This window comes from Symphalangus syndactylus, chromosome 14, assembly GCF_028878055.3.
Source record: "Symphalangus syndactylus isolate Jambi chromosome 14, NHGRI_mSymSyn1-v2.1_pri, whole genome shotgun sequence".
In the NCBI taxonomy this organism is placed as follows: domain Eukaryota; kingdom Metazoa; phylum Chordata; class Mammalia; order Primates; family Hylobatidae; genus Symphalangus; species Symphalangus syndactylus.
In genome coordinates this window covers 12277321-12292503 of record NC_072436.2, presented here as the reverse complement: position 1 = coordinate 12292503, position 15183 = coordinate 12277321, and the positions used below count along the sequence as shown (strand labels likewise).

The window sequence follows — 15183 nt, the reverse complement described above, 5'->3', positions numbered from 1 at the left end:
TCGCTTGAACCCAGGAGGCGGAAGTTGCAGTGAGCCGAGATCGCACCACTGCACTCCAGCCTGGGTGACAGAGCGAGACTCTGTCTCAAAAAAAAAAAAAAAAAAAGATCCGTGTCCATGAGCAGTCACTCCCATTTCCCCGTCCCTCCCCCCGCCCCAGACAGCCACTCATCTACTTTTTGTCTATGGAAATTTACTTTTTCTGGATATTTTTAATTTTTGTTTTCGTTTTTGTTTTTTCAGACAGGGTCTAACTCTGTTGTCTAGGCTGGAGTGCAACAGCATGATCATGGCTCACTGCAGCCTCAACCTCTTGGGCTCAAGGGATCCTCCTGCCTCAGCCTTCCAAGTAGCCAGGACTACAGGTGCACACCACCATACCTGCCTAATCTTTAAATTATTTGTAGAGATGGGGGCCTTGCTATGTTGCCCAGGCTGGCCTCAAACTCCTGAGCTCAAGCGACCCTCCCACCTCAGCCTCCCAAAGTACTGGGATAACAGGCGTGAACCACCACACCCAGCCTTTTTCTGGCTATTTAATTTCAATGGGATCATACAGTACGTGGATCAAAAGTAGATACATCTTTTGTGTCTGGCTTTATTTTTCTTTTTTGAGATGGAGTCTCGCTGTGTTGCCCAGGCTGGAGTGCAGTGGCACGATGTTGACTCACCGAAACCTCCGCCCGCCTCCTGGCTTCAAGCAATTCTCCTGTCTCGGCCTCCCCAGGAGATGGGATTACAGGCATGTGCCACCATGCCCAGCTAATTTTGTATTTTTAGCAGAGACAGGGTTTCACCATGTTGGCCAGGCTGATCTTGAACTCCTGACCTTGTGATCTGCCCGCCTCGGCCTCCCAAAGTGCTGGGATTACAGGAGTGAGCCACCGCACCTGGCTGTATCTGGCTTCTTTCATGGAGCGTAATGTCTCCAAGGCTCATCTGAGTTGCAGTGTGTATGAGAACTGCATTCTATTTTTGGCCACAATGTTCTACAGTGTGGTTACCACGCATTGTGTCTGTGCACTCATCAGGCGATGGACCAGCCCGTGTTCTCTGAGACGGGCTGACTTGGGCTCTGAAATGTTAAGTAACTTGCTCTCCAGGGGTCCTGTGAAGAAGTTGCTTCATCCTTTTGAAGTCTGCCCAGCAGCCCTAATTGCTAGACCAGGCTCCCCAGCTGCTGGTCTCATCAGGATAGCAATGGAGAGTTTACTTTTTCCGAGAAGGATGTTTTATGTGTTTACAGGCATTCTGTAGTTGTGTTTATTATTTACAGTCAGTTTTAGGGACATAAAATTGCCACTGTATTGTTGGCAGTAAATTTTATTTCCATGGTTTTAACACACACACAAAAATAATAATCGTATTAGTAGCTGAATATTGTCATAATTCTGTAGGATATAAATTTTACTGCAATACCAACTATTAAATACCAAGAACCCACTGCAGCAGGATCATTAGGAATAAATGTTAGTGCTGCTTCCAAAACACAAACGATCACTCCATTGGCGGCTGCAAAGAGACCTCACACTGGTGAGTATAAATGTGCTATGTGAGCAAGTCTAAAACCCACAACACTCAACAACTGCGGTGGGATGACTGCGAATCCATTTTATGTCTCCAATGAAGACACAAATAAAATGAATGATGCCCTTTGTAGTTAAATTTTCAATCATCTTGCAAGAATTTTTTACTGCTGCAATTGTAAAACCATAAAATGCAAAAAGAAGAAGCCATTTCAGCCCCAGGAAAGACAAAATGATAAAAAGGCAGCTCTATCTGTGAGAAATGTATGGTTGGGGCAGGAAAATCATTCTTATAGATGTGAATTTGGAGGGCCGGGCATGGTGGCTCATGCCTGTAATCCCAGCACTTTGGGAGGCCCAGGCGGGTGGATCAGGAGTTCGAGACTAGCCCAGCCAACATGGTGAAACCCCGTCTCTACTAAAAATACAAAAATTAGCCGGGCGTGGTGGTGCACGGGAACTACTCGTGAGGCTGAGGCAGGAGAATTGCTTGAACCCAAGAGACAGAGATAGAGGTTGCTGTGAGCCGGGATCATGCCACTGCAATCCAGCCTGGGCGTTAAGAGTGAAACTCTGTCTCAAAAAAAAAAAAAAAAAGATGTGAATTTGGAAGAGGATGGGACTAGGATTACCAGATAAAACACAGGATGCTCAGTTAAATTTGAATTTCAGAGCAACAACAAATACTTTTTTTTTTTTATTTTTGAGGCACAGTCTCACTCTGTCACTCAGGCTGGAGTGCAGTGACACGATCTTGGCTCACTGCAACCTCCACCTCCTGGGTTCAAGCAATTCTCATGCCTCAGCCCTCTGGTAGCTGGGATTACAGGTGCTCGGCACTACGCCCCGCTAATTTTTGTATTAGTAGAGACGGGTTTTTGCCATGTTGGCCAGGCTGGTCTCGAACTCCTGACCTCAAGTGATCCACCCACCTCGGCCTCCCAAAGTGCTGGGATTACAGGCGTGAGCCCACACGCCAGGCCGAATACATTTTTTAGAATAAGTATCTCTCTCATATTGCATGGGACATACTTATGCTAAAAATGTATTTGTTGTTTCTCTGAAATTCAAATTTAACTAGATGTCTCGGTTTTTTGTTTGCTTTTTTACTAAATTTGGCCACCTTTGGCTGGCCTGAAGAACAAGGATGGACCTCCAAGCCCATCAGTGAACACTTTTTTTGTTTTGTTGTTTTTTTTTTTGAGACGGAGTCTCGCTCTGTCGCCAGGCTGGAGTGCAGTGCCGCAGTCTCAGCTCACTGCAACCTCTGCCTCCTGGGTTCAAGCGATTCTTCTGCCTCAGCCTCCCGAGTAGCTGGGACTACAAGTGTGCGCCACCACACTCAGCTAATTTTTGTATTTTTAGTGGAGATGGGGTTTCATCATGTTGGCCAGGATGATCTCGATATCTTTGTTTTTTTTTTTTTTTTTTGAAACAGGGTCTTGCTCTGTCATCCATGCTGGAGTGCAGTGGTATGATCTCGGCTCACTGCAAGCTCTGCCCCCCCGGGTTCGTGCCATTCTCCTGCCTCAGCCTCCTGAGTAGCTGGGACTACAGGCATCTGTCACCACGCCCGGCTAATTTTTTGTATTTTTTTTTTTTTAGTAGAGACGGGGTTTCACCTTGTTAGCCAGGATGGTCTCGATCTCCTGACCTCGTGATCCGCCCGCCTTGGCCTCCCAAAGTGCTGGGATTACAGGCGTGAACCACTGTGCCCGGCCTGATCTCGATATCTTGACCTCATGATCCGCCCGCCTAGGCATCCCAAAGTGCTGGGATTACAGGAGTGAGCCACTGCGCCCGGCCCACTATTTTTTTTTTTGAGACGGAGTCTTGCTCTGTCGCCCAGGCTGGAGTGCAGTGGCGCAATCTCGGCTCACTGCAAGCTCCGCCTCCTGGGTTCACGCCATTCTCCTGCCTCAGCCTCTCCGTGTAGCTGGGACTACAGGCGCCTGCCACCACGCCCGGCTAATTTTTTGTATTTTTAGTAGAGACGGGGTTTCACCGTGGTCTCGATCTCCTGACCTCGTGATCCGCCTGCCTCGGCCTCCCAAAGTGCTGGGATTACAAGTTTTTTTTTTTTTTTTGAGACAGGGTCTCACTCACTCTGTCACCCAGGCTACAGTACAGTGGTGCAGTCATGGTTCACTCCCATCTCAACCTCCTGGACTCAAGTGATCCTCCCACCTCAGCCTCCCAAGCAGCTGGGACTACAGGTGTGCACCACCACGCCCAGCCACAAGTAAACTTTTACATTGCAGAACTGCTGGGATCCCAGGGGACATTTGGAGGCTTAGAGCTAGCCAGGCAGGGCACTCTTGGTCTCAGGCAGCTGAACTTGTCCCTAAGGCTTTAGGCGAGGTTCGGCAGGGAGCTCAGGAGCTGCTGTCACAGCCTTGGCACGGACCACTGAAGCGCAAAGGCACAATGCGTGGCGCTGACCGGGATTCACACCCACTCGCATGTCAGCCTCACACTATGCTGCCAAGTCAGGGGTGGTGCTGCTGATTCACAACTGGAGAGTAGAAGGAGCTGGTCCTGGGCCACACAGCCAAACAGCCAAACAGAGAGCCAAACAGAGAGCTTTAGAGCCCCCAGTCCCTTCCCCTGGGCTGCAGGGTGAGGCCCTGACGAGGTCTGCAGAGGGCAACGGCATTCGGGGCTCCTGAGTGTGCTAACTTGGGAGGCTACACCTTCTGTCCTTAATAGCTTTACAGAAGGCCTGGCTTCCCGACCAGCACCCCAGGTACCCGAGAGTGAAAATCAGCCTCAAGTCTTAAGGAGCCAGGGCTTGTTTTGGAGTAAAAACTGCACGATCGGCCGGGCGCGGTGGCTCATGCCTGTAATCCCAGCACTTTGGGAGGCCGAGGCGGGTAGATCACGAGGTCAGGAGATCGAGACCATCCTGGCTAACATGGTGAAACCCCGTCTTTACTAAAAATACAAAAAATTAGCCGGGCGTGTTGGCGGGCGCCTGTAGTCCCAGCTACACAGGAGGCTGAGGCAGGAGAATGGCGTGAACCCAGGAGGCGGAGCTTGCAGTGAGCTGAGATCGGGCCACTGCACTCCAGCCTGGAAGACAGTGAGACTCCGTCTCAAAAAAAAAAAAAACCAAAAACAACAACAACAACAAAAAAAAAACTGCAGGATCCAGTTTTGATTGCCCACTTACTCACTAGGCCTAGCAGCAAATGGATTTCAGCTGCTGCCAAAAAAAAAACAAAACCCACCTTCACAGAGGAGCGGCTTTGCCCCTTCCTCCCCTACCAGAAAACCGATAAGAACAGGAGGCAGTGAGGACGGGTGAACTCCAGGGAACCCCTGGAATAGGCTCAACCCCCAGCGGGGCCTCCACGGGTGAGGACCTCCATTCCCATGATTGTTACATAAACCTCTAGGCCCCATCACAGCCCCACCTTGTGGTTTCGCTGAGTTTGGGTGGTGGGTTTTGGGGGGTTGCCTTGAAGGTGAACAACACAGCCCCCCGGGTCTGCAGAGCATCCGGAAGATGCCCTCCCCGGCTCCGTCCCCACTCCCAGCGTCCCCACCACAGGTACCCAGGCACCAAAACACATATAGTTTTTCCTTAATGAAAATTAGATGGAAGTATAACAGCATTCCCAAAATATACTGTTGGGGCTCAGAAAATACGGCGCCTTAACAAGAAGGAGCCCCGAGGTCTCTCTGACCTTCCTCCAGCCCCGTGTCTTCCCAAAGCACAGGATGAGGCTGTTCTCGGACTTTCCTTAACTACCTAGAAACCAGACCGGCCAAGAGGAACACAATTGCCTTCCCTGAAATGTTATTAATGAGAGAAGATTAAAACTCACATCACAAAGGAAGAGGCTGAAATGAAACACCACACCTAGAACCCAGACGAACTTCCTCCCAAACCATTGTCTGTTCTTCGGTCCCATTCAATTCCCAAAGAGAATTATTCACTAACCATTGTCTGAGCAAGGGGCCCATTCATTTCATTTTCCCCAAAAAATCATTGACTACGCCTCAAAGAGGCGGTTTCCGCACCACCTCTTCTCCCATCAGGAAGGGCATGGCAGGTTCTGGACCCCTCTGGATTACTGGGTAATCACTTCCAGGGACTCCTGTGCTATGCAGTTAGAGTAAACTTTGTGAGCCTTTTCTCCTATGAATCTGCCTTTTGTCGGCTGATTTTTCAGCGAAGCTTCAGAGGGCAAAGGGAAGCTTTCTCTTCCTAACCCAGAATCCGACCACTTCTCAGCCCTTCCACTGCCACCCCTGGCTGCAGCCCCCAGCATCTCCTGCCCGGGGGACTTGGTTTCCTCCGTGCTCTGCCTGTTTCCACCACAGCCTCCCCAGGGCACCTGGGTGACGTTGCAGGGCCCCCTCCCACTACATGGCCCCTGCACAGACCATACTCTTCCCAAGGCCCAGAGCTCCCTGCGCCTGGCTCCAGCCTCGTTATGGTTTCTGGAACACACACCGGCGCGTCCTCCTTGCTCTCCCTGACTTGTCACCTTTATTTTTCTCTCCCTGCTGGAGCCCTGCAAGGCAGGCATTTTCATCTGCTGGGATATCCCCAGCCCCTGGAACAGCCCAGGCTCATCATAGACACCGAGCTTTGCTGAATAAGTGAATGAATGGGAGACTGAAGGAGCGAGCTTGCTTTTACACGGCCATCTCTCAGAACACACAGGCGTCTGTCTGCACCCGTCTGTCATTTTGAATTCTGGGGCGGGGAGGAGTGCCATTGATTTGCTTCATTCATTCGCCTGGTGGTGGTGTGTCCCTGCCTTTCCACTATAGCTTACCTGACGTGCACCTTCTTCCTCACCGCCCCAAGGCCTGACCTGGAGTCCGGCCTGCCATAGGCGCCCCAGCATTCCTGCTGATGACCAGAGGGCTTCAGTGGTCTCACCTGGAGAGAGTGACCAGTTGTGGTTGGGCCTTATTTGCATGTGCTTTGCGTAATGCTTTGCATAACCTCCTACAAGCCACACTGAGCAGGGAAGGTGGGGTGCAGAGAGGACTGGCCCTGGGGCCCCCTGAGAGCTGACCCCTGCAGCAGATGTTCTGGGGTTTGGGGCTCCTTGGGGACCAGCTCCACCTGGTGCCAGTCTCCCCAGGCCAGGTTGGGGGTGCAGCTCTGGGCACAGTGAGGGTGGGAAAGGGGAGGCCTCCCTGCAAGCCCCAGGAACCTGCCCCAAGACCCTCTGAAGTTCAGGCCCTGCCTCCCTGCACTGAAGAGGCTGGGGTTGGGGGGCAAGTGTCACCCATGCCTCAGAGTGAGCCCTAGATCTGAGGAGAGACAAGATGGGGAGGAGGGGAAGGGGGTCAGCTCAGAGGGCAGCCCTGCCCACTCTGCCATGTCCCAGCTTTCAGACGTGGCTGAGAGGAGATGAGATGCCCCGGTCCCCAGAGCGGGTCACAGAACTCGGGGTAAGTTTCTGGTCTGCCTACCTGGCACATGCCCCTAGAGAGTGGCCTCCCCAACGGCACCCACCACCCCAGGGCAGGTGAGGAGCAGGGTCCCCCACGCCATGAGCCCGGCCGGCCTGGCCACCCTGCTGGGCCACATGGTGCCACAGGTCAGCAGGGGTCTTCAGGCCATGTGAGGAAGGTGTCTGGGCTGGTGGCCAGGCTGGGTGGGAGGGGTGGGGGCAGGTGGAGCGGGGTGGGCGATTGGGCGACCCTGACCCCTCAGCAGGCTGCACCAACCCTGGCTGGAGCCGCCACTGGCCTCTGCTTCCCTTCTCAGCAGCAGTGACCTCAAGCAGCTGCTGCACCTGTTGGGTGTGGGTGAGCCTGGCTCTTCTTTCCCTTCCAGGGGAGGAGTCAGCCCAGGAGTCAACTGCCAGGTCGGGGAGGGGATTAAGGAGCTGAGAACAGGAGACAGCAGAGGGGACAGGCTGTCTTCAGGCACAGCTGGCACCTGGGGGAAGCCGCCTCTTCCCTCCCACCCCCCTGCTTGTTACTGGAAATGAGGAGAGCCTCCCAGGTCCCAGCAGAGCTGCTGCTGGTAAGTCCCTTCCCCAGCGGCCCCTCCACCCCTCACAGGCCCAGCTGTGCCAGCCCAGCCTGGGCCCCACTCCCGGCTCCTGCTTTAGGTGGTCTCCTGTGGCCTGAGGCTCTGGGGGTGGGCAGGAGTAGGCACCCAGGCCCAGAGGCTCCGCGCCTGTCTCCAGGCCTCCCTGCTGCCTGGGCTTTGTGGTGGGAGGTGGGGTTGCAGGTGAGGGGAGTCCTCCGCAATCAACCCCGGTTTATAGGAATTGGGGCCCCAGTGCCCAGACTCATGGGCCTCCAGGGGAGCAGGTGGGAGGCCCTGCCCAGCCCACCTCCCTCTGAACACGGATCTGAGGTCACACACACCTGGCTGGAAGTGACTTATCCTGTGAACCTCAGTGTCCTCACCTGTAAAAGGCAAAAAAATTCCGTCTTCCTCCAAGTGGCTGAGAAAGGTAGAAAAACAGCATGAGAGCAGCTGGTCCCAGCCCCGTGAGCACCGGCCGGGACCCCTTGGGCAGGATCCCATGGTACCATCTCTGCCCATGATCCAAGGAGACCATTTCAGAGAGGGTGAACAACATGCCGGGCTCAGGGCACGGGGCCGGCTTTACCTTAGCCACAGCCAGCTGGCTGGTGAGCAGGGGCGGGGCGGCCGTGGGCCTGGAGAGTGGGGGCGACTTCTTTCTACCCCCTCCCAGAAGGAGAAAGCCCAAATTTTTAGGCACCACAGCAGCCTTTTTGGGCAACAGGCTTCCCTTTTTTTTTTTTTGGAGACAGAGTCTTGCCCTGTCACCCAGGCTGGAGTGCAGTGGTGTGATCTCGGCTCACTGCAAACTCCGCCTCCCAGGTTCAAGCAATTCTCCTGCCTCAGCCTCCCGAGTAGATGGGATTACGCCCACCACACCTGGCTAATTTTTGTATTTTTAGTAGAGACGACGGGGTTCCACCATGTTGGCCAGACTGGTCTGGAACTCCTGACCTCAGATGATCCACCCACCTTTGCCTCCCAAAGTGCTGAGATTACAGGTGTGAGCCACCGTACCCGACCCTCTTTTTAAAAAAAAAAAAAAACTTTTAAGTTCAGGGGTCCAAGTGCAGGTTTGTTATATAGGTAAGCCCGTGACATTGGGGTTTGTTGTACAGATTATTTCAGCACTCAGGTACTAAGTCTAGTACCCATTGGTTATTTTTCCTGATCCTCTTCCTCCTCCCAGCCTCCACCCTCTGATAGGCTCCAGGGTCGGCTGGTCTCTTCTATGCAGGTTCTTAGAAATATCAACTGAGACCGGGTGCGGTGGCTCACTCCTGGAATCCCAGCACTTTGGGAGGCCGAGGCGGGCGGATCACCTGAGGTCAGGAGTTTGAGACCAGTCTGGCCAACATGGCAAAACCCCATCTCTACTAAAATATAAAAATTAGCTAGGCGTGGTGGCACCTGTAATCCCAGCTACTTGAGAGGCTGAGGCAGGAGAATTGCTTGAACCTGGGAGGTGGAGGTTGCAGTGAGCCGAGATCACACCACTGCACTCCAGCCTGGGTGACAGAGCGAGACTCCATCTCAAAAAAAAAAAAAAAAAAAAGATAAATATCCCTGATGGAATGCAAGGGGAAAGCTCCGCCCTGGCCCATCAATCCTGGCAGGTGCTCCATCCTCCCACCTGGGGACCCAGGTGGCAACCGGCAGAGAAAGCCACGTCAAGGTGGCAAAGCAGCATCCGCCTGGGTCCCCTAAGGGAGTAGGGCTTCGTAGACTGGGTGCACCCGCCCTGGGCTGTTACAGAAGGAGAAATAACTTCTCCACAAGCCACAGTTGCTATTGTTGGTGACTGTGCTGCAGCTGCTAAGCCTACCTTAACTAGTGCCAGTTACAAGAAACAGAAACTCATCTCAAACCAGCTTAAGTCAAATGGAGCCTGAAATGCAAATTAAAACCACAAGAAGACACCACTCAATACCTATTAGGACGGCTACTATTTTTTAAAAAAACAACAGAAAATAATAAGTGTTGGTGAAGACGGGGAGAAATTGGAATCCTGTGCACTCAATTTTGGTGGGAATGGAAAATGGTACAGTTGCTGTGGAAAACAGTGGTGAGATCCTTCAAAAGTTAAACATAGAATTAGCGTATAACCCAGCACTTCCACTCCTGCATCTATCCCCAAAAGAATTAAAAGCAGGGACTCAGAGAGATATATGTTCACCCGTGTTCATAGCAGCATTATTCATTTGCAATAGCCAAAAGATAGAAGCAACGCTAGTATCCGTGGATGCATGAATGGATAAACAGACTGGTCTATCCATGCGGTGGAATATTATTCAGCCTTAAAAAAGGAAGGAAATTCTGACCCATGCTATCACATGGATGAAACTTGAAAACATCACACTAAGCGAAATCAGCCAGTCACACAAAGACACATACCGTGTGATTCCACTCATGTGAGATCGTTAGATTTATAGAGACAGAAAATAGAATGCTGGTTGCCAGGGGCTGGGGTCCAGGGGAATGGGGAGCTAGTGTTAATTAATGGCGACAGTTTCAGTTTGGGAAGATTAGAATGTTCGGGAGCTGGAGAGCGATTGCGCAACAGTGGTAATTACTTAATGCCACTGAACTGTCCACTTGAAAATGGTTAAAATGGTAAATTTTATTATGTATGTATATATTTATACATATATCTTTACATAAATTATTTATTTTACAGATGGGAAAAAAAAGTTTAAAAAATACACTTTACCAAGGGAAAAAAACAGGTTAGACAAATATGGGAAAATAATAATAATTGTGGAATCTGAATGATGTTCTATGAGGATTCATTACACCCTTCTGCCTATTTTTATTTAATTTTATTTATTTTTATTTTTTGAGATGGAGTCTCGCTCTGTCGCCCAGGCTGGAGTGCAGTGGCGCCATCTTGGCTCACTGCAAGCTCCACCTCCCGGGTTCACGCCATTCTCCCGCCTCAGCCTCTCGAGTAGCTGGGACTACAGGCACCCGCCACCATGCCCAGCTAATTTTTTTTGTATTTTTAGTAGAGATGGGGTTTCACTGTGTTAGCCAGGATGGTCTCTATCTCCTGACCTCGTGATCCACCTGCCTCTGCCTCCCAAAGTGCTGGGATTACAGGCGTGAGCCACCGCGCCTGGCCCCTTCTGCCTATTTTAAAAAAATATTTTCATGGGCCAGGCGCAGTGGCTCATGCCTGTAATCCCAGCACTTTAGGAGGCCGAAGTGGGCAGATCACCTGAGTCCAGGAGTTTGAGACCAGCCTGGCCAACATGGCAAAACCCCGTATCTACTAAAAATACAAAAATTAGCTGGGCGTGGTGGCAGAAGCCTGTAGTCCCAGCTACTAGTGGGGGCTGAAGCAAGAGAATTGCTTGAACCCGAGAGGTGGAGGTTGCAGTGAGCTGAGATCACACCACTGCACTTCAGCCAGCCTGGGTGACAGAACAAGACTCGGTCTCAAAAAAAAATTTTTTTTCATAATAAAAACTAAAAACAAGGGGAGGATGGAATGATCAGTCCTGCTTCTTCACTCCCTTGTAGTAGAATTATGCATTCACATCCTTGGCTTGGGGCATAGCTATGGGACTTGCTTTGATCAGTGGGATGTCAGGGGATATGGAGTGAGTAGACTCGAACTGTGCTTGCACAATGAACTTGCTCTCTTTCGCTGCTGACGTCGCCTGGAAGCAGCACACCTCAGGTAGCTTGCTGGGCCGAGGTTGATAAGAAACATGTGAAGCAAACCTGGACCCAACTCACAGCCCAGATGCCAGCCAGCTAATCCAAGCCTGGATCTGGTGAACGCCCACAGACCCACAGAGATGTGAGCAAAAAAAACAAATGCTTATTGTAGAATGCCACCACGATTGCGCGGCTGCTTGTTACACAGCCTGATTATGGCAATCACTAACTGACACAGGGAGTTTCTCATAAAACCCAAGAGAAGCCACTAGTCAGTATTGTGACTGATAGTGGCACTCTGGTTAACCTAGGCAGAAAAGGAATTCAGTGGGTGTAACCGTTAGCACAGAATGGCCCGCATAGGGTATCGAGGCTGGATACTCACTGCGTGCTGTGACACAGTGCTGTCTGGCTCTGCCACAACCCTTGGGAACAATCCTAAATTACTCTTTTTTTATTTTTTATTTTTTTTTGAGATGGAATCTTGCTGTGTCACCCAGGCTGGAGTGCAGTGACGTGATCTTGGCTCACTGCAACCTCTGCCTCCCAGGTTCAAACGATTCTCCTGTCTCAGCCTCCTGAGTAGCTGGGATTATAGATGTGCACCACCACACATGACTAATTTTTGCATTTTTAGTAGAGACAGGGTTTCACCATGTTGGCCAGGCTTGTCTCAAACTCCTGGCCTCAAGTGATCCACCTGCTTCAGCCTCCCAAAATGCTGGGATTACAGGTGCGAGCCACCACACCCGCCCCTAAATTACTCTCGAATTTGGCATCTCATCTGTACGATTAAACATTCAGGTGGAAGCATTTAATGTGATCACTTTGGTCACATTCCCAGGAGTCAGTTTTCAGAGCCTGGGAAGGGGAGCAGGGACCCCCAGGACCCTACCTCCAACGTAGAAAGGGTATTTGGACACCACGCAACCAAAAGGGCAAATGTCTACCACTGGCAGGAATGCAGGAGGGGCTGTAGACAGGTGTGAGCTCTCGGCAGGAGTTGGGGGGCCTGCTCCTACCTCCTGCGGTTCCCCCACGTCCCCTCTGTTTTGAATTCAGAGCTTCGGACAAGAGTCCCCTCCTGCTGTCTGAAGGGCACCAGTGTGGCTGCCCGCTGCTCCCAGGTTCCACGTGCCTAGCTTCAGCCACCTGGAGGGAGACTGGTTCCTCTTCCTCATTCCAGTTCTGATTTCTGGAGCCAAGCGAACGCAGTTTGGAGAAATGCCCCTCGGCTTCCACTGTCTCCAGGCAAAGGGTAGGAAGGAGCGGTTCCCAGAGGCCGAGATGAGGACTCAGATGAGGCCACAGGTGTCTGCAGCCTAGTGTGGAGTCTGGCAGATGCAGGCGGAGACTTACCTCTGACATAGGGAGTTGTTGACGTCCCAACAAAGTCAGCTGAGAACAGAAAACCAGCGAGGCAAACAACCCCAACTCACGGGACGGCTCGGGGGCTGGGGCGAGGCATGCAGAGTACACCTGCCTGATCCCAGTGCAACTCACAGGGCGGCTGGAGGGTTATCCCAGCCCAACTCTAGGGCAGCTGGAGGGCTGGGGAAAGGCATGCAGAGTACGCCAACCAATCCCAGCCCTGGACAGAGGCATGGAGAGGGCTATTCTGATACCCAACCTTGTTTTAACCTGAATTGACTCTCCCTTAGCTGAGAGAGCCAGACAGACTCCATCTTGGCTCCTTCACTTACAGCCCCTTACCCACCCCCTTCCTCAAGGACTTAACTTGTGCAAGCAGACTCCCAGTGCATCCAGGGATGCAATTAACTGATAAGATACTGTGGCAAGTTATATCCGCAGTTCCTAGGAATTCGCCCGGTTGATAGCACCCAGAGCCCCCGCGTTTGTGTCCGGTTGATAACACCCAAAGCCCCACGTCTATCACCTTGAAATAGATTTAAAGCCCCTGCACCTGAAACTGTTTGCTTTCCTGTAATCATTTATCCTTTTAACTTTTTTGCCTGCTTTGCTTCTGTAAGATTGTTTTAACTAGACTCCCCTCCCCCCCCGCCCCTTTCTAAAACAAAGTATAAAAGAAAATCTAGCCCCTTCTTTGGGGACAGAAAGAACTGTGAGCACTAGCGGTCTCTCAGTCACTGGCTAATAAAGGACTCCTGAATTCGTCTCAGAGAGTGGTGTTTCTCTACAACTCGCTCAGTTACAACACTGTGAGGGAGGCAGATAGAGGAAGGAACACCCACACCCCCAACTGCACTGTCCCCCACCCCCATGTTCTGCAGGTGCCTCCCACTGTGGGCTCCACAGAGACAGCAGATGAGGGAGCCACTGATAGGCCCCTGTAAGGCAGCCTCCCTCAGCAAGCAGGAGCAGGTCAGGGGTGAGTGGAAGGATGACAGCCCAGGGCGTCCTAGGCCACCGGTGCAAGAGCAAGCTCCCTGTGCCTCCTGACCTCCGCCTCATTTGCGGATACACATGCTCATGTCGGGAGATAGCTGGAGTCATCTCAGCTCCTGTCCCCCATTCCGCAGGTCCACAAGTCACCAGGTCCCATTCCCCTTCCCCTCCACATATCTCAGAGCTGTCACAGACTCTCCATGCCCCATTTCAGGGGTCTTGGCCCAGGCCTTGTCATGCCTTATCTGGACCAACAGCAATGGTCTCCAACCAGCTCCACCCAGGTACCCCCTGCCCCGCGCGTGTCCCCCATAGTTGCACCATGCCTGCTGGCACCTGCCCTCTCTCTTCACTGGTGCTCCAGCAGCTGCAGAGGCAGGGCTGAACCCTGGGCCGCTCTCAGGGCCCCCACCTCCTGCTCATCCTCCACGTGGCCCAAGCCCTCCATGGCTGTTTGCCTCTTGCCCACATCTTCCATGTTGATGTTGCCTGGGACTGGAGGATGCATCAGAGCATGGGTCCTCGAGCCAGGTTAAAAACGGTGTGTGAGCCTGGGCACGGTGGCTCACACCTGTAATCCCAGCACTTTGGGAGACCGAGGTGTGTGGATCACCTGAGGTCAGGAGCTTAAGACCAGCCTGGCCAACATGGTGAAATCCCATCTCTATTAAAAATACAAAAATTAGCCAGGTGTGGTGGCACATGCCTGTAATCCCAGCTACTCGGGAGGCTAAAGCAGGAGAATCGCTTGAACCCGGGAGGCGGAGGTTGCAGTGAGCCAAGATCGCGCCACTGCACTCCAGCCTGGGCAACTGAGAGATTCTATCTCAAAAAAACAAACAAACAAACAAACCCGATGTGTGAGTCCAGTTTTGCCATTCAGCTTCCTCACATTCATTTCCTTCATTCACTCATTCATTTAATCAACAAACCTTTATCTGTGCCAGGTTCTGCCCTGAGGCTCTGCAGACCCAGCTGGGGAACAAGCCCACCCCCTGTCTTCACAGGGTCTACAGGAGTTAGTGCATGCAGTGTGCTTAGGACAGGGCCTGCTGGAGGAATGTTTACTACTATTATGAATGACAGGTACCCGGGGCTAGTGATCCAGCATTTCCTGCCTAGCGCCCCAGCCCTGTCCATTCCATGAGAACCGGCCCTCCTCAGCCTCACCAGGGACGTCGACATGTCTGACCCTCTGCAGCCTGCAGGCAAGAACACTTTCGTCTTTTCCTGTCGCTCCCTAGTTCCCGAAAAGGGGCTGGGGCTCAGGCGGTGAGGTGGGCTAGACTGAAGGAGCCCAGGACCAGAGTCTGTCCTGCAAGGGAACTGCTTCCAAGACTGAACCACACCCACCCCCCCTCCTGGAGAGGTCCCCATCTTGCCTCTTAGAAGATAGAGGGAGCAGAGTTGAGTCTAAGGGGTGCTGCCCCCCCATACCAGACATCAGGACGGAACCACAGCAGGGTGCCAAGTTGGGGCTCAGCTCCCCTACTTCCTCCTGAGCGAGAGAGAGCAGGTCCTAGGCAAAGGCTGAGCCCCTGGTCCCGCTGAGCAGCCATGGGTGTGAATTAAATGTCTGGTGCGGCCCCAGCCGGCAAGCGGGCCCCACGCAGGCTT

At 52.3% G+C, this 15183-nt stretch overlaps 1 pseudogene; it reads left to right on the top strand.

Moving 5' to 3' along the window:
• Positions 1 to 13485: 13485 nt before the first annotated feature.
• LOC129462385 (uncharacterized) lies at positions 13486 to 14102 on the top strand (annotated as a pseudogene).
• The last annotated feature ends 1081 nt before the right edge of the window (positions 14103 to 15183 follow it).